General features: G+C 33.3%; 1 long non-coding RNA gene across 2 annotated transcripts; it reads left to right on the top strand.

The window, feature by feature from the left end:
* Positions 1-1,753: 1,753 nt before the first annotated feature.
* LOC143066577 (uncharacterized) lies at positions 1,754-22,479 on the top strand. Of its 2 annotated transcripts, none has more exons than XR_012975681.1 (4): positions 1,754-1,804; positions 6,908-7,046; positions 8,969-9,047; positions 21,020-22,479. It is a non-coding gene; the product is annotated as an uncharacterized LOC143066577 (long non-coding RNA). The 2 variants fall into 2 exon arrangements; XR_012975680.1 differs by lacking the exon at positions 1,754-1,804 and adding an exon at positions 4,492-4,541.
* The last annotated feature ends 785 nt before the right edge of the window (positions 22,480-23,264 follow it).

Raw genomic sequence — 23,264 nt, 5'->3', positions numbered from 1 at the left:
TCGAGATACACTATTATATATTTTGTAAAGTTACTTCCGTTTAGGTGTGACTGAAAGGAAATAATTTGTAACATTTATTGACAAATCAATCCAACGACTTGAACAATCGGTTTAAATAGGTGTTTGATTTTTGACCTTTGACCAAAAACTAAAGTAGACAAGATCATTTCAATAGTAATTTGACAGGTGTTCCTTTTTCAGAAAACAAAAGAAAACAGTGTAATGATGTTATGTTGGGAAAAGCATTATTTCAATTTTTAAGAATATAAAAAAAATTACCTTGTTAAAATATTTATGAAATTGAGATTTACTAGAATGGAAACGTGGAAAGTGTCAAAGAGCCATAACTCCACCTCAAATAATTGGTATATTTTTTATACAAATTGTATTGACTTCTATATATGTTTGTTTTGTGTCAATGAATTGGTTTGCTGCCTCGTATACACATTTTCTGTATACATGTATACATTTCAGAATGTCCAAACTCTTCACAAATACATAATACAAAAGGTCAAATAAGTTTGACAGAAACTGGACGTACCTGTCAGAATTAGGAAAAGCAATATCAACAAAAACCCAGGTTGATCAAGCTTAAATTGGAACAGAATTTTTGTAGAAATCCAGACAATAGCGGAAAACCATGGTGTATGGTTTGGTGGTGTGATTTTATGCCTCACCTACGATAGTAGAGGGGCATTATCTTTTCTGGTCTATGCGTCCGTCTGTCTGTTCGTCCGTTCGTCGTACCGTTCATCCGTCCGTCCGTTCCTCCGTCCGTCCGTTCCTCCGTCCGTTCGTTCCGCTTTAGGTTGAAGTTTTTGGTCAAGGTAGTTTTTAATGAAGCTGAAGTCCAATCAATTTGAAACTTAGTACACATGTTGCTCATAATATGATCTTTCTGATTTTAAAGCCAAATTAGACTTTTAACTCCAATTTCACGGTCCACTGAACATAGAAAATGAAAAAGCGAGTTTCAGGTTAAAGTTTTTGGTCAAAGTAGTTTTTGAAACTTAGTACAGCATGTACAGATGTTCCCTATGGTATAATCATTCTAATTTTAAATCCAAATTACATTTTTTACCCAATTTCACGGTCCATTGAAGATGGAAAATGATAGTGCGAGTGATGCATCCGTGTACTTTTGACACATTCTTGTTTGAAAATCTTACTTGACACACAACAAAATTAAATAGAACAATTAAAATTACGGCATATGTGAGATAACTTAAACAGGGCGAGAGTCACGAAATTTGCACTGCACATACATATAATAAAAGTTAATTTTGTTTAATAGGACATAAACGCTTTTTAAAGTCTCTCATGTGCTATTTTGGTTTGTTTACTATGCAGATAGCACGAAACTCTCCAACACGGACAAATGGTCCATCCTTTACATTCTGTAACCAGTGTGTATGTATACATTCCAAAAGGCCAAACAACCAAGCCTTAACATGAATGGGTTTTACTAGCGGATGAAAGAAGTCCATATATAGACGTATTAAAAAGTGTTTATCAATAAAATTTAACAGCCCCCCCCCCCCCCCCCCTTCTTCCTTTTATATTTAGCAAAATCTATTATCAAATCATTATGCTATAATACTACTTTATTCGCAAAGCGATGTACTATATCAAAATATTTTGCTACATTGTTATGCAAAACTATTATGATTTCATAAATAATTATCACAATTGACTTAGAATCTGACCTTTCATTTTCAGTTTAAATTTGTTTAATTTCCTTGTTTGAAATTATATGTAATTCATTCCGTTTCCGTTCAAAATGTTGTTTCAGAGTTTAATGATGGTAAGTGCAGATATTTTTTTGTACATTATTTTTAATCTTTGTTGATGATTATAAGTACATAGCATTTAAATTCTAAGAATTAGTGAAAATTGAACATTATGCATTATGCAGTATATTCAGTCTGTATGTCAAGTCGATGACGACATTTGTGCTTGCAATACAATACAATGTATATGTATAAGTGGAGGGTTGACTTATCATTACAACACAATTGGAATATCATTAATCTAACAAATGTGTTTATAAGGAGGAATAAAATACTTACATATATGTTTACAAACAATGTTTAATCAAATTCATACATGTACACACGAATGAAAGACTCGTGTCTGTAATACACCGAAACGGATAATTCTATATACCAGTAAAGTCATGTAAGAGGTAGAATCACAAACATATGTGCATGCGCCTGCCAAACGTTAACGTTGGTACCTCTTTAGTTGTTTTAGATCGAGTGATTAATAGGTTCCAATAATTCAAATTTCATTAAACACAGATGTTTGCCTCTATATTGTGTTTGGGCTCCTCTTGTCCTGGGCTGTTTTCTTATTGACGACGCAGAAACAAATCTCTTTTTATTTATCCGGTGCGCATAATGATCAGACCCTTGTGCATCTCCTTTATATCATTTTGTCATTGTTTTTAGTTAATGGAATATCATATATATAACTGAAGACAACATTTACTAAATATTTTGTATATCGTTGGACTAAAATAACCAAGCAACAGACCATACACTGTATATGGATAGACACAAATGCGGGTTTACGCCTACTTTCATTAACTTATCATGTATAATGTTTCGTAGGCTAATTGTGACTGTTTGATTAACATTAATATCGCCGAGTTTAATCTGAATGACGTCATAGGGTCGAATTACGTTATACATGTATTCTGAATAGCTAATAAAAACCGTTCAATTCTGAATAGAAGAAAACAACAAATTTGAAGTAGCTAAAACGTCCAATTCTGAAAAAGCTTAAACGTCATATTTTTAATAGCTAACACATCATATTCTGAATACTAGTAGCTATAACGTCCAATTCTAAATAGCCCTAGGCATTCATATTCTGAATAGCTTAAACGTCATATTTTGAATATCTTAAACGTCATCATATGAATAGCTAAAATCGTCATGCTAGTAATCTGAATCTGAATAGCTAAAATATGACAAAAAGTAACGAACTGACCAATTGTTTTTCGCTTTTCCCTATCCCATACCTTTAAAAAATCAAAACGTAAAAAAAAATTGAAATCGAATTACTTTTTCTGGTCACATGTGTCTGTGCAATTGTTCATCGAATATCAGCTCACTTTAATGGAAGATATCAGTAATTCAGATATAACAACAACAAAGAGACGTCATGCATCTCCAAAAATGAGAAAAACAATTTTTTAAACCTTTTTTACTGAAAAAATAGTAAAATATTATAGATTTGTTTTGAATTAAGCCATGTATAAGATAATTTTAAACATCTGAACAATTTTAAACTATTCAATTCTCCATACCGAAGAGATGTTTTACTGATATTTTAAGTTTTAAGGATAAAGACTATCTTTTAGGCATTAATGTTTTCTTTTTGTTGTGTTGTAGTGAAGATTGGTACCTTTACAAGGTTTCCCTTATTGTAATATTTTGTATCTTTTTCACTAACAATATTCAACCTTGAATGATTTACACTTGAAAAACAATTACGGTGACCCTTATTTATTCATGTCACTAGAACGGAAATTTATCCGGCAACAACGTATCATTTTTTTTCAAAAAGTCTATGGATAGGTATAGGTGAGTAACAAAATAAATGTTTATGACTTGTATCGAGTTTACGTACACTCTAAACATATGTGTTCAAAGGTTGTGTTTAGTTAACATTCCTCTGAGCAATGGAAACCAATGACGTGAGGTTATTTTCATTTTGGGGGTATGTATAATGAAATTACTTCTGTCCAATACATTATGAAACGATGAATTGGTTTGCAAAACCGGCATAACACATCTGAAACATCATTTGAATAAATGCAATTGTTTCGGTGACTCTTTACCTGAAATCAATTCAGTGCATTCCGAAGATTCTTAAGAAGTATCCTTGCAATCGTCTTCTATGTTAATCAATAGGATGGAGTTTTATATAAAACTGAGACATGAAGGGTTTAATAAAAACAAATAAGTAAAATTAAGATATTCAACATCCGGCCCAATACAAAGAAACGGACAGACAGTACGAAAAACATAACACAATAACACAGAAAATTAAACTAAAAAGATAAAGATGTAGAATTAAATGTGCATAAATAACGTAAGATTTTATAGGGGTGGTAATCGATCTTGACTTCTAATGAGGTTCTTGCACGGTCGCTAATCGAATAGACACCCATCACCAAATACTTCCGTTTTGACAATCACTTGATACATCAGTATTCGAAATAGAATATCTATTTCTTTTCATTAGTAAGTGCATATCACATGTATTGAAAAGATTGTGTGATACACTTAATTTTTAATTTTGTTTAAAAATGTATTACTTGTAATCAAATTTGAAGAACTGCTTACATCAAATCCTGTTTACAACTTACTTGTTGAAATATAAGATAAATAACATTTCTTTTTATATTATCTGTTAGTATACATGTATACATGTATCTCTTAACATTCAATTTGGCTATAATTAAATTTTACTAGAAGTAGGTCAAAAAGTCTTACACATTACATGCGATCGTGTCTGTCCGGAGCTGTATTGTAAGTAGCTCTATTTACTTATAATTCAATTTTGGATGTAACACGTTTTCTGAATGGCTGAAAGTTTCTCTGTCTATCAGGCCATAGACATAAATTTGTTTTTTGATCGAGGCGTCATCAACGTTATTGATTCATGATTACCCCTGCAAACATGGAACTTCGAATTGAGTTTTTAAGAAATATTAATAGGTGTTCGGTCTATCGGAAATAATCACACAAATGTTGTGCACACTTTTAAATAAAACACGTAAGTGTGCACCACATTTTGAGTATTTCTTCATAGACCGAGAACAAATTATATCATTTTGCCTTAATGAATCTTAGTTTCTTTACATAAAGGTTATTCCTTCATAGACAGAAAAAAACTATTACAGTCATTCTTAAATAAATATAAATTCATTAACCTAATCCCAATGGAATAAATTGAGTTATTGGATATATTTCAATGGGTCCAAAATCCAACAGCACAAACTAGCCTTTCTTTGATATATATGACGTAGATCTGTATTTAAACATCCCTTCTAAACGTTATGCTATTGTTAAACATTTTGTACTCTTGTCTGATAGTTTTGCTATTGTGCTTTGTCTATATGCCTTTCTGTGTTTTTTTGATACATGAAATGGCTCGATACTGATACATTGTGTTATTATGCTATGGTACATTTTTGTATTCTTGTCTTTAATTTTTCTAATCGGTCACATATTTATTTGTTTTTATAGTGACTAAGATTAAACAGCAATATTGATTGCTGTACCCCTATTTTTGACATTTTTAACTATTACGTCTGTTTTGTTCACACATCGTTGTCAATATAATGGAATTTGATGCGACTGTCATTCCAGTGAGAGGTTGAGCTAGCTAAAAAACTAGGTTTAATTCATCGTTTTCTGCGTAAGAAAATGCCTGTATCAAGTCAGGAATATGACAGTTGTAACAGTTGTCGATTCCTATGATGTGTTTGAGCTTTTGATATTGCCATTTGATCAAGTACTTTTTTTATTGAATTTTCCTCTGAGTTCAGCAGTTTTGTGTATTCTTTTTTCCTAAAACATGGAATTTAGAGTTAAATTAAGGAAAGACTATTATTTTTTTGTCTATTCAAAATTTCCACAAAAATATGATGTAAACTTTTTTTTTCAGTGTGAACCACATAGCTGATGTTTTTTTTCCTCATACAGAACAAAATATTACAATCATTCTTTAATGAACATAAATTCTTAAACCTAACCCCAATGGAATAAAAGGAGTTGGATATATTTCCATCAGACAAAAAAATCCCCAACAACGTAAACTAGCGTTAGACTTTTAAATAATTAAAACTTTAATAGTGCTTTTTTCATATATTACAATGGTTTTTTTTTATGTAATCACAAATCAAAGTTTTTACCATATGATTATGGTATCATGTACCATCATACAGAAACAACAATAACCAACGTATCAAGCTTTACGTGTCGCTTTCATTACTGTCCACCTTGCTTTTTAGAAGCTTATATGAAATCTCATCATCATTGTCTCAAATATATGTAAGCTAATCGTTGACGACGAAGATGAAATGACACAACCACCAAACGACAAAATCACATTACATGTACAATGTATGTTTCATTAGAAACCTTTTAAATTTTGATTGGCTGACGACAAGCGAGAGTCACTCTAACGCCATTTTTTATTAAATCAAAGAAGTTTTAAATTCTGAATTGTATTCTATTTTCTTAAAGGTCAATGCAAATATAAATAACCATCAACATGTCTTCCTTCAACACAAATTTTCAAAACGGCAAATAGATCGGGAGATAACAAACATAAATTATTTACAAGGTTCATGACATGATAGTGTCCTTTCAATTGGTTTTCAAAATCTGAATGGTCGAGTGGCCCAAATAGTTTAACACCTGTATCACTAGCCTGTCAACCCCACGATTGGATGTTCGAACTCTGCAAGGGCACTCTGTTCCAACATGAATTGACCAGGGTAGTTCTTTTTTGTTGTCGAAAATCGGTGATTATTTCCGAGCACTCCGGAAACCTCCACCAATAAAAAAGGGACAATCATGCTGAAAGTACCCGTAAAACATCAATCAATCAATCAATCACATAATATCTCGGTCGCCTTATGTTTGAAGTTTTTTCTTGGTATAAGTAAGTAAGTTAGTTAATTATTTATTATAGTGACATGCGTTTTTCACAAAATATTATATAATACAGTGAGATATAAAAACAACAATTAGAACACACAACCCTTTGGGTCTATAAGTCACTTTAAACATAGTTTTCTATGGTACGACGAACAAAAATAAATAAATGTTATCGAAAATTACGTATTGTATAACGGTGTTGCTATTGAATTTATTTTTTATTTCAGACATACACTACTAACGAAATACCTCTTGCTTGATATTATCAAAAAATAGTACAAGAATGTATAGGACCAAACAAGTCAGCCAAAACTATTGACATTGCTTTATGGAATATACTCCGAGATGAAACGTAATAATATACATGTAAGAATGCATGATTTCTGTATCAATATTTCAAGCACCTGAAGCTTTTTGTCAGTTTTAGGCGCTAATTTGTCGATGTCCTTAGACAGAAACCTCGTCATAAGTGTTTTTTTTTTTAAATTGCTTTTCTGACGTTTTAACTGACCTAAAGTTGTTAATTTCTGTGTCATTTGGTCTCTTGTGGAGATTTGTTTCATTGGCAATCATACCACATCTTCTTTTTTTATATTTACACAGATTTAGCTGCTTGATCCCTACTATTGTTATATTAACCTAATACGTTTGTTTGGGTTTCTCACCAAATTGTTCTTATATAACGGACCTATAAACTACCGTCATACAAGTAGGAGGTAATGCTAGCTACAAAGCAAGGTTATACCAAAATATACTCTTCGGAAAATGCGCCTGTAGCAAGTGTAGAATATGGCGGTTGAATTCAATTCGTTCACCTATTTGATAAAGTTTTACGTTTTATTTTGTCTTTTTGTTATGAACTTAGTCTTCCTTCTTTTTTAATTTACTTTGGAGTTAAGTATTTTTGCTATAACCTTTTTTTTTAAAGTGTTTGATATAATTGGTATAGGCAATTGTCTTATTTTGAAAGTTTGTTTAGTTAAAAAACTATTTTATTTATTCAAAGAGACATAGATATATGATGTTATAAGTTTTACAAACTTATTAACTTCTGCTTTTCAAAATATAAACATTATAATAATTATGTAGAGCATGCGAAGTTGTTAAAATCCCTTAAGGTGTTAGTAAATAGGTGAAATTATACATAGCTTAAGGGGGTAGACCTTGGTTCAGGGAGACAACTCTTTAAATCAGTTAAGCGTTTGTAAAAGTCAAGTTCATCAATGTTTTTTAAGCATTTACCTGAAACAGATTAAAAATAATCTATGTAACCTAAAAGCTTAGAATATGTTTTTGAAAATGGTTGACACAAACGTACTAATGATTTTAAGAGTTATTTCCCTTAACCTAGGTCTACCTCCTTAAGAGGTAAAACCCAAAAAGAAAACAAATGAAAACATAATACAAAACATAACTAATGAATGCATGAAATCACGTGGACACTAACATGTTGTTTGTTTGTTTTAAATTTTATTTAAAGTATGTTTGAATGGTTTTACACTAGTAATTGTGGGGCCCTTTATAGCTTGTTGTTCAGTGTGAGCCAAGGCTTCGTGTTGAAGGCCGTACATTGACCTATAATGGTTTGCTTTTTTGGATTGTTGTTTGGATGGAGAGTTTTCTCATTGGCACTCACACCACATCTTCCTATATCTATGGTCTGTCAATTCGTGTCCGTTTCAGTGACGCTGAAGCGGATTTAGAGAGGACATCGGACCTTGGCTCTTCATATGATGCTACAGTGGCGGATCCAGAACTTTTCCTAAAGGGGGAGGGGGGCCGCTCCAGTCATGCTTCAATGATTCCCTATATAATCAACCAACTTTTTCCCTGGATCCGCCTATGTGCTACATATATAATAAATGCAAAGACGTTTGTTTGTCAAGGCCCACCTAATTAAAATCCTGGATCATCACCTGTGTCGACTATCCTGACCTCTTTTTTGATCCTATAAGAAATATGGACTGAAAATTTACAATTTTCATGCAGCTTCTTTATTGTTTAATTGAATATAATAGGCTTTATTTATGGTAGTTCAACTGAGAGAAAATATTCATTTACTGTAATGTAACTAAATGGTTGCCAAAAATAATTTCCCTAAAATCAGGACCATTATAACCACAGTTAAAAACTATCAAAATAGATTTAAATTCTAGGAAATTATTGAATTAATTGCGTCAAGTACCTTTTCCTGTCAAAATTTAACATTCAACATTGTATGTATGTAAACATTAAATTATATATTCATAATATTTAAATTCAGAGTGTATCATTATTCATTATTTCAGGTAGCCATGGAAACATTGAAACCAGAAGATGACATCACAAATTTTTCCTCAATATCTACAAGCACAGACTACAATATAAGTAGGCTAATAGTATTGTTAGATCAGTTAAGAAAATATATATTAAACTTACTTACTCATTGATTGATGACTGCATAATGTCACGATGTAGATATTCCGTACTTACATTGAACTCAACCGACATCTTACCACACTCAAGTCAAGGGCGATAAAACTAGTCGGTTAAAATCAAGCTTTTTCTCGTTTGTCCGTGTTTCGTATCTCGGAGTATCACCAGCCCAGTAGTCAGCACTTCGGTGTTGACATGAATATCAATTATATGGTCATTTAAATAAATTTGCTAATGACAAAACTTTATTTTTTTCGAAAAACTAAGGATTTTCTCATCCCAGGAATAGATTACCTAAGCCTTATTTGGCACAACCTTTTGGAATTTTGGGTCCTCAATGCTCTTCAACGTTGTACTTGTTTGACCTTATACCTACTTTGATCTGAACTTCACGGATGAGTCACATGTAGACGAATGTGCGTCTGACGTATTAAATTATAATTCTGGTACCTTTGATAACTTTATACATCACATTAAAGTAACTTTAAAAAGAGCCATATCCTTGTTGAGTTAACGTTATTGTTGTTGTCTATATTTAAATAACTTATCCTTTGACTGTTATATATATTATTTTTTTAAACTGTTTGTCTACTGTTTTATTTCTAAGGGAATGAATGAAAAGCGATAGATTTCAGTCCAGAGCGAACCTTGCTTTTTTCAAGTTTTGGTTTTCAAGGTTCATCTGTTAGATATGGAACGAAATAAAAAAAATCAATGATGGATACAAAAAAAATCAAATAGTTTGGGGTTGAGGGGGTCAAAATTGCTGCAAGTTTTGTTTAATTGACATCGATTTTATATATTATTCCTTATTGGTCAATCATTTATCCAAAATTAAGTTAAGATGGGGGGAGCGGGTTCAGTGAAAACACTGTATGAATGAAGTTTTTTTTTTTTTTTTTTTTTTATCTTTCATTGAACTTTTGGTGTCGTCCCTGAGTTTTGCATTCTTAAACAAAGTTCATATATTGCGTTTCCCAATTGTTTCTTCACCTAACATACGGTTTGTACTGAGCACACTGTTGAAGATGGTACACAGATCGTAGTTTTCGTTCCAGTTTGGGTTTCATTATATACTGAAAATTTAGTCTTCATATTTTGGTAATTTTGCTTCTTTAATTTTTGTCCATCGGCCGACACGTATTGTTTTGTGACGGTATCCTTTGGTTGGTTGGGGTAGGGTTGGTTTATTACATCCTTTAAAACAATAAAGCCAATAGTATATGGTGGTAATTTAATAAGAACAAAAAAATAGGTATAAGAAAATGCCTGTACTATTAAAGTCAGAAATATAACAGTCGTTTTCCATTCGTGATTAAGCTTTTGGTTTTGCCGTTTAATAAGGGAATTTCCGATTTAAGGTGGCTCGGCCCTTTACCAATGCGCATATTTTAACGCATGTTTCTTACGACGAGTGCCTTGGAAACGGTCGCTTTAAGGGGTCTTCTCAAAAATAGCTTTGACGACCTTGGAACGCGGGCGTGTATGAAAGCACCCTTGACGATGTAAACAAGTGACGCTAAACGTTCTTCAAAACAGGAAATACGAACGGTCAGAAATTCACAGTGCTTTCTTCATTTTTCGCATAAAAGTTTAAAAGGAGAAAAATATACATGATTTAAGCATAACATTAAAAAAAAGAATATATAAATACTGACAAAGTCACATGTATGACGTCGACGGTATTTGGTGCCGCTTCGCTCCCAAAACGCATTCTCATCTTACACGGTCGCCTCTTGGGTCCGTTCGTACCATATTTTGAATTCACTTAAATACCAGTTGAATTAAATGATGTCGTGGATTTTTATTTTTGAAAATGTTTTGCCAATGACGCAATGATTAACTGTAAACAAATGATAGCGATGTAAACAACTTCATGTCATCGTACAGCTTTCAAAAACAGGTAAACTTGTGACCCGTATCAGAGACATATATGTGTATATATCATGTCTCTGCCCGTATAGTATGGTTTAAAACATCGGGGCGGGTTTGTTATCATGATATAATCCGTTTGGCGTTTTATAACAGTTTGTTTCTGTCATAAATATATTTAAAACTTGAAATATCTTTATTTCCAAGTATTTTTAGGAGTTTATTCCCGAGTATGCGATATATTTTTCCACTGCAAAATTTTGATAATTATAGTTATACCAAAACAAATTTGAACATGTCAATTTTCTAACAGACTTAATACTTAACATTTTCATTTAAAGATATGTTTACCTGCACGAAAATCATCTGATAATTTTTCTCGTATCACATTCCATGATTTCCGGAACACTAGACTTAGTCCTATAATCTAAGACATCGGGACCAATGTTTTCTATTTTTATGATACTTTTCTATTACTTATATTGTGAATTGTTATTTTGTTGATTTGCAATTTTCTGTTGTATCTATCAATATGTCAACCGAGTTCATATTAAAAAAAAAGAAATATCAGCATTAAAACTAAAATAATTGAATCAGAGCACTGAATGTTATTAAAATATACTAATGGATCCAGCAACGATCAATCGGGCGGATCCAGCCATTTTAAAAGGGGGTTCCCAACCCAGGACAAAAAGGGGGTGTTCCAACTATATTTCCCCATTCAAAGGCATTGGTCGTCCAAAAAAGGGGGGAACCCGGAACCCTCCCCCTGGATCCATCACTGTCAAAAGTAACCGGGACTGAACTAGTATTCCGACCTTATATATCGGTCTATGATATAATTCCTAAATACTGCATGCTTTGCGGAGAACCGCAAAATTTTTGGTTTCACCATGTCGAGATTTTGCTAGGACATACACCCGCATCGTGCCGGGCAGTCTCAAACACTACTAAAGACTTTATATATAAAAAAAAATCTATACTACTACTAGGTTCAGGAAAAGTTTGGATTGTAATTTAAAAGCTACTCCCTGAAGAACGCTATATTAGCCGGTGATGTTGGCAAACTTTTAACTTTAATCTTAATTTTTGAAATGCTTTTTTAAAAGGTAAGCTAATAAGGAAAGTTCTTGATTAAAACAAATGATCACAAATATAGTTGAGTGATGTCAATGCGGCAAAAAAATGTGAATGACAATTTTGTTTGTGAACACTGATTTGATCTTACCGTGGCAAAGAAATGCATAACTAATCATCGATCTATGCGTGATGATAAAAGGAGATAATGTTTTTTTTTATTTATAATATTAAATTTTAAATATGAACTTTGGTGGATAGTTGTTTTATTGGCAATCATACCACATCTGCTTATTTTCATATCGTATGGTTAACATAGAAATATGACTAATCTGACAGATGACCCCTTAATTATACAGGGTGTTCAAACAGCTGGATGTATACATACGAAGCCTCGTAGGGTTAAAAGGGGGAATTTTGCCTACACATGCACCAAGCGTAATTGTCCATTCGGTTTTTTTTTTATGGCAGTCCATAAATCTAGCTCCCGTCTTACTTTGCATAACTTTCATAATTGATACTTATCCCGTATTATGCTTGAAATACTTGCCAGTGATCATTCAGTATGCACAACTTTAATTTTCATTATGTGCAGTCATATAAAAAAAAAACGTAATTTCTGGGACTTTTATTTGTTTGACTATGTGGTATATCAGTTTATAGTAATTGTTGAAGTCCGTACGGGGACATAATTGTTATCTTCTATGTAAATTGGTCTCTGGTGAAGCGTTGCCTCATAAACAATGACACCCCATCTTCCTATTTCTATACCCTACACAAGGAAGTGGCGCAGGGTATAACATTTTTGACCCGTCCGTCCGTCCATCAGCCAGTCTATCAGTCCTGTTTCTTGTCATCACAACTCCTCTCAAACCGCCCAACAAAATTTCAGGAAACCTTTTTAGATAATAAGGACATACTATGCAGATGTGCATATCGACAGGAAATTATGATTCAAACTTTTTCTAGGAGTTATGCCCCTTTGAACTTATTTGCTTCAATATACTACTGCAAGTTTGTCATCGCATCTCCTCTCAAACCGCACAATAGAATTTTATGAAACCTTTTTAGATAAGGACATACTATTCAGGGGCGGATCCAGGATTTTGGAAAGGGGGGGCGAAGTAATAAAAAAAATTTGGGGACCCTTTTTTTTGCTAAAAACATAAAATAAGTGTAAAATGCATTTTAGTTAAAGTGTAGGGGCTGGACATTTTTGGTGCCGTATTCTCTACATTGATTGTATATATATATATTATAAAATGATTGAATGGATCCAAAGCTATGTACTATTTAATATATCTGAAGTGGAATTTGTCAGTAAAATATGGACATGGGAAATTCCCATTTGTTGTATGGTTAGTTAGCATAACTTTACACATTTCTTGTTGTGAACAAGATATACGGCTATTCAATGAAATTTACAATACGACCGACACGAAGAAAAACAAACAAGAAATTTTTATCCATTGAAATGTTTGGTTGAAATGTTTCACCCAACAATGGAAGCGAGGGGTACAAATCAACCAAAAAGGCTGCGAATGAATCGGAAACGAAAATGAAGTTGTGAATAACGTTCGACACATGGAGTCATATAGGCCACACCCAGCAGGCCGGTTGCAGTCGGGCTTTGAAAAAAATATTCAGTATATCAGTTCGGCGGAACAGACCTTCCGGTCAGATATGGGATTCACATGCAATCATCCCCCCCCCCCCCCCCCCCCCCGACACACAAAAAAAAAATACGCCCGTTTTTTTTAGAGTGTAATGGAGTATAATTTTCTGTTGGGTGGAATTGTGATAAAGAAGTCAATACGTCCTTGCTCAATACATTGAAGGCGTCATCCCAAGCCTTAACGTGTTACTGTAATCTGAATTTCAAAATGACTGAGTGACGGGTTTTTTTTTCGACGTACTTGTCAACTCCACCGTAGCGAATCACATAAATTTGACATAATCAATAATATATTACAGTGAATACGAGCGAAAAATATCTTTATAAGTGGAGAACTGTCGCATTAAAATTAAATACACACCAAAATTCATGAAGTCTAGGCTGATTATTAATCATTTTATAAAAAAGAAAAAAAAAGAAAAGTGCCATCAAAAGGGGGGGGGGGCGTACGCCCTCTACGCCCCCCTCTGAATCCGCCACTGCTATTTAGATATACATATTTTTTTTTTCTAGGAGTAAGGCCCCTTTGAACCTATTTGCTTCAATATACTACTGCAACAGTTTGTCACTGCATCTCCTCTCAAACCGCACAACAGAATTTCATAAAACCTTTTTAGATAATAAGGACATACCATGTAGATGTGCATATCGACAGGAAATTACGAATTATTTTTCTAGGAGTTATGCCCCTTTGAACTTATTTGCTGCAGTATACAACTGCAAACAGCTTGTCATCGAAACTCCTCTGAAACCACACAACAGAATTTCATGAAACTTTGTAGATAATAAGGACATACTATGTAGATGTGCATATCGACAGGAAATTATCGTGATTTAATTTTTTTTTTCTTAGTTATTTTATTTCTCTAGTGGCAATGTGGGGACTGACTGCCAAAGCGGGGCTGGCTTCAGTTATTTGCAATATAATCCACCAATTAGCCCCCACCCTATGTCGGACTCTGTAACAATCATCCCATCAACCAAATATTTTGAAACATATTTAGAATTCAAGAAACAGACAAGTCCATGAAAATGAGGTTAAGTTCAGATAAACCCTGCAAGACAGACATATTTGTTATTCATTTATTATTTTGTACATAAATCACCCATTAGTTTTCTCATTTTAAATGTTTTAAATTGTTCATTTGTCATTTCGAGACCTTTAAAACCAACTATGCAGAATATGTTTTACTCATTATTGAAGTCCATATGGTCACCTACATGTATAGTTATTTCTGTGTTATTTGGTCTGTTGTGTCTCATTTACAATCATATCACATCCTCTCATTTGATATTTTAATTTGTGATAAGACATTTAATAATCATTTTATACACCAAATATACATGAAGATGACCTATTGATTACACAATATTGACTACTACATGTACCTATTAGTATTTATTATTTTTGAGTATATGTCCGACATGCTGACGACGGACAGTCAATGGTATACCATAATATGTCCTGAAAACTGGTGTTAAAAAAAAGGCTCAACTAAATCAAATTTTTGAAACGTGATTGATTTTATTCCTCTAATTTCTATGAGATCAAATTTATAAAACATCTATTAATATAATTAATTTCAATGTACTAGTATACATCTAAGAATTGTTGCCATTTATACATCATGTACATGTACAATCATTAGCTGATCAGCTCTATATTTTCTTTATTTTTATTCTCCTTCACTGTTTTATTTATAAGAGTAGACTCATATATATGATCTGTATTCATCATTGGGACAGGTAGCTATATATATAGGTGAAGTAGGTCCTTTTGATTTGATTTTTTTAAAGGATTTTGACAGCACTAAAGCATATACATGTAGTTCCAATTTATAGTTGATCTTAGCTCCTTCAGTGGATTGTGGCAACATATATTGCATATATACATGTAGAATGTTGTTCTTAAGTTTCAGCACTTTACGCATAGTTTCCGGTTGCAAGACTAGAATATGATACTGGCTTCTCATGAAATTCTGTCAGTACTTTGCCAATAGTTTCCAAGTAAAGTTGAACATTCCAAGCTCACTCCTTCCATTTGCAATGTACATGTACAAATGTACTTGCAGCCTGAAATTAAATATCAGAGTAATTCTGTCAGAAAATCAACAATTATTGACATTCAAAAGCATATAGATGTAGACTAGTTCATAATGGTAATGTGTCCATGGGACACAGATGAGCAGCCGCTTGCATATAAAGGATAAAAAGGGTGACACCACCCAAATTTGTACTTGATCTGAGTGTTGTTGTAGTAAGCATTGCATATAAGTTTCAGAACATTTGGATGAAGCAAACTTGTGTTAAAGAAAGGAACAAAATTTCAGCATTTTTTTAATTTGTAAAGGGCATATAACTCTAGAAAAGTAAAAGCGACCCCACCAAAAATTCAAACTTCATGTGTGTTTGTTGGTACAATGTAGTAAGCATATATATATGCATTAATTGTGTATTAGTTTCATAACGTTGGTAGACCTATACACCTATAGTTGTTTTAATGTCTGTGTCATTTTGGTCTTTTGTGGATAGTTGTCTTATTGGCAATCGTACCACATCTTCTTTTTTATATTATATACAATATATATGAACAGCTAAAAATCTCAAGTGACAAATACTTATGGCCGCATTCTGTACATGTTTAACCCTGATACTTCTATTACTAGACCTTAAGACATTTTTGTATACCTAACAGAATTAGGGGGGGGGGGGGGGGGTTAACGGTAAACAAATTGTGATTGATAAAGATGAATACTTCGTTTGCCTCCTACTGTAGGATTTATCATTTACAAATTAGGCCAATTATATCATATTCTCAAGAAAATAAAGAAGTCAATCAAACCCCAGACCTTAATAGACGGGTGGACAGGGGTAAGGAGACAGGGGAATGAGGGATCAGGGAAAAGGGGGTATCTTTGAAATATATTTTGTCTTGGGGCAAGGAGATGGAAGAATTGAAGTAAAAAGGAGGGGGGGGGGTAGAGTAAAATGGGAAGGGAAATATAGTTGGGGTCAAGGAGTAGAAACTGTCCCGATGGAAGTTATGGGGTACCCCACATACATATATGACCCTAGTCCGAGATTTCTCTGACGTCCAACGGCTGTTTTGCCAGACAAGCTGGGGCTAATCTCGGACTAATATGAACCTAACTTGGCTACGAAATAAGTTATTAAAAATGATGATTAAAAAAGACTAATTCATTGACACTAACCATTGCTAACGGTAGCGTAAAAATGACAGTAGATGTCATCCCTTCCTCTTCGGCCGTTTGCACACGGATATTTTGCAAAACTGGCCAGACATGTTTACAACTTGTCTGTAAAAGGTAAAATAAACACATAAATAAGATACCAGCTATAACGATCTATAATATTAAACATGGAACAGAAATTGAGCCCGTGCAAGGTTTCAGCCGCAGTGATTTTCAACAGTAGCGAGTATTTTGAGACAACCCCCAAGTTTGTATTTTTCGTTATACTGATAACATTTGGCTGCCTAATATATCCTTCTTCTTCTTCTTCCGAATACGGGAGTAGACTCCTAGGTAGGAGTGTAAAACTTCCCGGAACTTGTGTGCTATGTACATATGGACTTAATTTAAAAATAATATGACAAGAAAAATCGTTATCAATAACATATATACATTATGTACAGTGGCTTTAAAGTTTAATAAGTTGCTGTGGATCCTTCAAATGTTAGAGTGGATATGCCACTTTTGAAGGATTCCAGGGTGTCTGACAGGTGCTTCAGGTAGTGAGTTCCAGTCCGAAATAGTTCGAGGATAAAATGAAAATTTATAGAAATCTTTATTTGTTGATATTTGCCTAAATTTATGTTTCCCCCTAGTGCGTCTATCAGATATTGTTAAGTTGTCCTTAGGAACTTCAACTAACCCCCAATTTATTTTATACAGCATAGTTAATCTTGCCTTTTTCCTTCTTAATTCTAAATTTTCCCATTCCAACGATTTTATTAAATTTGAAACTGCTCCAGGTGATCTGTCTTTATAATCATTGAAGACAAACCTGGCTGCCTTACGCTGTACCTGCTCAACCTGAGTGATGTGTTGTTTTTTGTACGGATCCCAGACAGGAGAAGAGTATTCGACGACCGGACGGACAAGTGATGTGTACGTAAGGTTTTTAACCTTACGTGTGCAGTTTTTTAAGTTCCTACGAAGAAAACCTAAGGTTTTATTTGCCTTACAAGTAATATTGTTTATATGTGTTCTCCAATCAAGATCATGGCTTATAGTTACACCTAAATATTTACTGTCTTTTACTGCTTCTAAAATATGATTATGCAATATATAATCAAAAGTGGAAGGTTTACTTTTTTTAGAAATATGAATAACATAACACTTCTCAGGATTAAAATTCATTTGCCAATCCTCTTCCCATTTTACTAAACTAGACAAATCTTTTTGAAGTAATTGTGCATCAGAACTATTATTTACATTTCTATACAATAAACAGTCATCTGCAAAAAGTCTTGCATTACAAGTTATATCGAAATCTATGTTTTCTTATGTAATAACTCTACCTTCATCGTTGTATATTCGCCACAATGTCTGTTATGCATGTACATGGTCGTATTCATCAATATAGTATGCTGCTCGGCAATGGCGACCTTGAAATTCCTCTGGTCCGATAATGGCGCCAAATTAGAGGGAAGCAACTCGCGCCAGACAAAATTACCGTATTTCACCAAAATAATCAAAATTTCACTTTTTGATAACAAACAGTAATACGATAACCACGTTTATATTCAGCAATCGTTTATTGATATAATTACAAACATTATTTTATTAAAGCCATCAATAAAGAATTCACAATTAAGTAATTAATGGAGTGCAATGAAATCAGACCTTATGGGGTAGAGGGGTTAAACAAAAGCTCGTAACTTTTTTAAAAGCCTGGTGACCGCCATTTTATTTTACCTTAAAATGTTCGAAAAGTTCATAGCTTTGACATATCTGTTTTTAAAAAAAATCTACCGGGGAAATTTTACGAAAAATCGATTAAACCAATATTTTTTGCCTTAAACTAAAATTAGAAAATGCAAAATTTAAACATTAATCTGAAAATAAAAGGATTTTTAAGTCAAAAACAACCAAGGGAAAGGTTTACATTTCAAATTCTAATGTTTTTTTCACATAAAAATCATACTGACTTGGTTTTAAAAGTCTTTGAATTTGATGTAACGGTTATTGTTGGAAGGGTGGGCATGTTTGGAAATAGGGTCAAGATCGCACATTTCGCTTCAATTTGAGGAGAAAACGAGCCTGGTGACCCCCTTTTTTCTTTGCATTTTTGGATTCAGCATAAAAAAATCTACAGAATATGTGAAAATAAAAAAATTCTACCGGGGGTCACTATTGGGGTGAGCCACCTTAAATTTTCCTTGACGTTCGGTATTTTTGTTATTTTACTTTAATGTTATATGTGCCAAAACATTGATGATTCATCCCAACATTACAACATTGATATCTCCAATGCCTCCTGGACGGATGTATTGTGATGATTTAAAAATTTGTCATCATTAATTTAGGAATTACTTAATATTGTTTCTGTCTATGAAGAAATAACATAAAAAATGTGGTGCACACTGAATAACCCGCGTAACAGGTTATTTAAAAGTGTGCACCACATTTTTTATGTTATTTCGAATAGACAGAAAACATAATACAGTAATTTCTTATATTTAAACCGGAGTAAATAATGAAAAAACTTTGATGACGTCACGGTCACTTGACACAACTATGACTATGAGCTGATAAACAAAACGACGTCAGCCAATCAGAAGACGCTTTACATCTAAAATATAATTATCAAGAAATGGTATGAAAATATATCAAGTTAACAATAACAAATCAGTAGAAAAAACAGGCAACACAGCGGTAAAAAAGGCAACAAAAAAAAAAACAATGGTCTTAGAAACACTACACAACTAAGAATGTCTTACATGCTCGATCTCCCTCCCCTTTTTCAAAAAAGAACAATAAAAAAGCAAAACAATACAACACAAGGAATGCTCTTAGTTCCACCAGTTCAGGCTTCACTAGTCGTGTTAGTCGGGGCATGTGTATAAGTTAGGTGATAAGTCGCATATAGTGATGTCATTATCTCGAAATTGGGGAGGGAATAATGGCTAAGAAAATTGAAAAATATTCGTGGTTATATGCGACTCTGATACAAACACATTCCATACCGCTCAACCAAATATTGATGACCTTGGTACAATTTTCGAAGAGATAATTTCAACTTTACCATTGAGAACCCATGGTAAAAAATGCTACCTTGTAAGCAGTAACCCTGTATCAAAGTCATGTTAGGAAATGTACACAGAATACGTAAGATGCAATAAAAAAGTATAATAAAAACAAATAACGTGAGGGTACCCAAATTGCACCGTGGCTATTTTGACAGTTTTTTTTACCAAAGTTTTTGTATGACCGGACAAAAGTTCCATTTCTGTGCTTATTTTTTAGATGTATTATTATTCACTATATGGTTCCACCAAAATTTTGAATCCATACTAAATCATAAAAAAATGGGTTTGAACACAAGTCACCTTCAAACAATCCATTATTCTGCAATGAGGAGTACCCAAATTTAAAATAAATATGCTTAAATTCGCATCCTTTAAAATCGAACTACTGATATTTTGTTTTATTTCTTTAAATATTTAGAATTATTGGACATTAATCTATGCTTACTTATTCATCTCTTAAGATATAGAGGCTTGTAAAATATTTTATTAGCTCATTTCAAAAAGATGACGTATTTGAAGACGTCGCATGGCGACGCTTCCGTACAGTTTACCTTTTCAAGTGATACTCCATCTGTTGATGATCGTTGATGTACACTGTGAACGTTTTGTGCATATTTGTATATATATATATATTAATAAATTGAAAGACGTGCATAATGTCAAATAATAAAAATACAAATTGTTTTAGTCTCTAAGAAAACATGTAAGATTTCAGCTCCTACTATTGCTTAAAAGGTGCAATTTGGATATTCGGTGCAATTTGGGTACCGTTACGTTAATATTATTGCAAAAAAAACGGAACAGACACATAATAAAACGGTGACTGATTTTGAAAATTTAAGAGGACGTATTTGGAAGTGCAAAAGCACATGCTTACCTGTGTTAAAGAAATTAAACGGCAATAATTCAAAAAGAAACATTACATATGTTTTGGTAAAACAAAATTACAAAATCGAATCAAGATATATATAAGTATATGAATGTTTATCTCCAACATTCTTGTCATTTGGCTTATTCTCGTTTCAGGTTCAGCGTCTCCCGACTATGTTTACTCAATCACCATATATTACATAGGTGCATTGGCCTTTACGATGCTCGTTGTCATGACAGTAGCCTTTATAATCATGTGCCATGTCTTACGTAGACTACGACATAAGACCCGACCTCCAGAACCGGTCAGAATGACTAGTAATAATGATTTCAACATAAGAATTTCTGATGTATTTGATGGCGGAAACAAACGGAGGATGTCACGTGCCCCAGGGCAGTCGAGGAATACAGCATACTTCAGACAAGATTCGCAAGAAGCAAGTCGATTTGATCGAATGTCGGTGGTCCCATACGCCGTTTCTGTTGTAAATGATAATTTGAATCCACCGCCGATCATTGGCGAACCGCCAAAAACTGTACACTCGGGTACTGAAACAGCAAGTCACAGTGTTACTCAGGTCAAAGACTCAACCGGTGTTAATTTGATGCATTCAACACAATCATTGCCAAACGCCAAATGTATTCCCGTCAATGGATACTTGACAAAACAAAACAAAATTATTTCCCCGCCAACATTACCAAACAGTATTCTTGTGAACGAAAGCTTGACGCAACAGAACAATTTTAGTTTGCCGTCAACATTGCCAAATAGCAATAAAAACGGGGTGCATGGGAATGAAAACTTGAAACAACATGTGAATGAAAACATGACGCACCAAACGAGAGTTATTCTGTCATCAACACTACCAAATCGCAATACAAACAATATTATTGTTGATGAAAACATTTCGACGCAACAAAACAAAACTATTTTACCCTCAACACTGCCAAACAACGCTACCCAAAACAACCCTGCAAATGAATTCTTGATAAAACAAGACAAAATAGCTAGAACAGATCAGCCAATACGTACAACCAATGAGTATCAAGTGCCTAGATCAGCACAAATGGTACAAAACAATGATAAAACTCATTACCAAATTCCTGGAAACCATTATCAAACTCCTAAAAGTCCTATAATGTCTAAAAATCCGAATTATCAAACACCTAAAGCTCCTCGGAAAGTGATAGCATTATGATACATATTGACATATAATTTAACCATCAGTTCAGTTATTTATTAAAGTGTGAAATTAACAATATCATGTTCTTTCATTGGAATATATTTGAGTCAAAGCCCCATCAAAAACATAGAAAGCATGGGAATGTTAAAGTGTGGGACGGATTTCTTTTCTGCTACACATTTAATTCAAATTCCTCAGTCATTAAATAATGTGAAAGTTTTTCATTCCAAAATGCGACTGGTAAACAAATAAATGTTTACTTAGAATAAACAACACGACGGATGACACAAGGTGAACAAGGTATGCGTACCTGTCACGAATATTTGATATTTACCCCGCTTTGTTGTGGGGTTTGTGTTGCTCATTAAAATTTAGTGTTACTGTGTAGTGTTTTGTTTGAATGTTGTTTGTTTTGAATAAAAATTATATCGATTTATTCTTTTTACTTTTGGCCATGGTATTGTCATTTTTCTTCGACTTGTGATTTTGTTTTTCATCTTGGAAATCTGTCTCTTTTTCTATTTAGTACTCTTCATAAGTTATTGTGTTTTTTATTTCTATCATTTCATATGCTTTTTTAAGTATCCTAATAAGATATATAATAAGATATATAAGTGTTTTTCTTTGTGTATGAAAACGTTCACATACCTCGGATTTTAACATGCGTGTTACACATTGGAAATAAGCAGAAAAAAAGACAAGTACGAAGTAAACACAACAAGATGTGCATGCATGAGTTCCAAGTGTCTTGTATTCATTGATTCCATTGTGTTTATTAAATAAATCATTATAATAAACCTTTGCTAGATAAATTCATCAATCATTAACAAACATCCGTGTTCATTTTTGCATTCGTCTTTTATCGGACTCCAATTTTTCTGTAATGGGTTTTCTTTAATAGCTTGCATTTGTTCTTTTGCTATAACTGAGACCACCAGTGGTTGATATGTACGAAGGGCGGTAAATGTTGACTGTCACTTGAAAATGATGGCATGTTGTATAAATGACAAATTTAGGCTTTGCAACTGGTCAATAAGATGAAGCGGTAAGTTTCCTGCTACTGGGATAAGGGGAATTACATGTAAGCCACAGTTTTTGCTGCTGATACTGAAAAAGGGTTGCTGCTACTGTAGCCATTTCTGTTCGATAAAGGGTATTAATGTTGTTGTTGCTAGCTATAGAAAAGCTATTGGTTATACTGCAGATTGTGATTTACT

Source organism: Mytilus galloprovincialis, chromosome 3 (genome assembly GCF_965363235.1).
Source record: "Mytilus galloprovincialis chromosome 3, xbMytGall1.hap1.1, whole genome shotgun sequence".
In the NCBI taxonomy this organism is placed as follows: Eukaryota; Metazoa; Mollusca; class Bivalvia; order Mytilida; family Mytilidae; genus Mytilus; species Mytilus galloprovincialis.
Note: the sequence above shows the minus strand (reverse complement) of the source record. Positions and strands in the feature narration are given on the sequence as shown.